The sequence below is a fragment of the Monopterus albus genome, unplaced genomic scaffold, assembly GCF_001952655.1.
Source record: "Monopterus albus unplaced genomic scaffold, M_albus_1.0 scaffold66.1, whole genome shotgun sequence".
NCBI lineage: Eukaryota > Metazoa > Chordata > Actinopteri > Synbranchiformes > Synbranchidae > Monopterus > Monopterus albus.
In genome coordinates, this window is record NW_018127946.1 from 1,300,169 (window position 1) to 1,302,129 (window position 1,961).

Below are 1,961 nucleotides of genomic sequence, written 5' to 3' on the forward strand. Positions count from 1 at the left end.
TATTTCTGCTAAGGCTTAGTACATTTACAAACACCTGCTTTTTGTCTGGACACCAGACGTCTCACACTTTCATCATGCAGCTCTTCAGAAACTCTCCCTCGGTAAATGTCCAGGGCTGATTTTCTCCTCTGCTCCAATAAAACTTATTTCACAGCAGCTTCACTGTGTGATTTGGCTTTAGTTAAAACGTCTGCTGTGATGTCAGATTCCTCTTCAACTCCTCTACCTTCTGTAGCTTCTGCTCTTCATTCACGTTTTTCAGCTTGTCCTGATGTTTTGTCTCGTAGTGCCGTCTTAGGTTATATTCCTTAATTACAGCCACATTAGCTCCACAAATAAGACACACGGGTTTACCGACAATGTCAGTAAACATATACTCAGCCTCCCACCGGTTTAGAAAGGCTCTGTTTTCAGAATCAACTTTCCTCTTGGCCATTGTTAGGGGCTAGCTTTGACCTGAAATTAGGGTTGTATACATCAACAGACGTTTGATTGATCTGACGTAATTAACATGGGAATGATCGCAGGTTGTCTATCATTGGGTAAGGCAGCTGTTGCGCTGCATTATGGGATTTGTGGTTTGTGTGTTATCGGCGCTTCATATCGCAGGGCCATTAAAAAACAAGATATATAAAATGAACTCGCGGGCGTTGAGTTTGACACGTCACATACATCTTAATTTTTTTTAAAATATATTTCTGTTTTTCTTGAACATTTTGCCTTTAATGGTCCTTGACCCCTACAATGGAAACATTTTCAGTTTGAAAAGAGCTTTGATTTAATATTGCACTCTCAAATTACTCAAATTAAATTTTATTTGTATAGCACCAAATCACAACAAAAGTAATCTCAGGACACTTTACAAAGTAAGGTCTAGACCTTACTATTATCACTATTATTACAGAGGGAAAACCCAACTAATCCCCCTTGAGCAAGCACTTGGTGACAGTGGGGAGGAAAAACTCCCATTAACGGAAGAAACCTCAGACAGACCCCGGCTCTTGGTGGGCGGCCTTCTGCCTCGACCGGTTGGGGTGAGTGGATAGAGGAGAGACAAAAGAAGAAAAGCAACAAGACACAACAAACACAACAACAATCAAACACTGGTCAGGTTGATGTGGCTGGGGACTGCTCATCAGAAAAATAGAGCTCCAGAGCCAGGGCCAACTGCAGCAACCTGCAGAAAGGTACAGGGAGAGAGAGAGAGAGGACACACTACGGGAGAGAGGAGACACACAGTTAGTGACATATAATCGTGACATAAAGATACATAGAGAGGAGAAGAGAGGGGAGGGGAGAAACTCAGAGCATCATGTGGCTCCTATTTCAATTAAATCTGCGCATGGGTTTTGGAGCTCAGATTCATGTCATTTACAGTACAAATATGAATGTGAACCATAAACACAAGAAGACTGGTTAAAAAAAAATAGAGTATTAAGGCCTGTAATGTCAACATACTGGAATGTATAAGCTAACTTCCTTTTGGCTCCAGAGCCAAACGTAATGTACAAAAATAATAGTGGCCTCCATCTTCTCAGCTCACTCTCATTTCCAACCTGATCGCATTTTGGGAATGAGAATCTCATTCTCATTCCTAAAGTTGATATTCCCTTTTGGGAAACGCACGTTACTCTAACATTTAAATGCATTTATATACAGAAAAATCCATCACAAGCATAACTCAAATAATCCAGCTCCTTGAGTAAAGTCAGCTATATTTATTTTGATTCATAGAAGCATTTTTAGAAAATATACTAATTTTCAGCCCCGCAACTTTTCAACTTTAAGTGATCGACTGACTTAAACACTCTTGAAGAGATGCAAATATTAAATACATTATAACACATCTCAGTCATCATCAACATACACCAAAAGCATACTTACAAAGACATATCAAATTATATATTCTCAAATAAAAACATGATTGTTAACTGATAGTTACCACAGGGGTTAATGCAGTT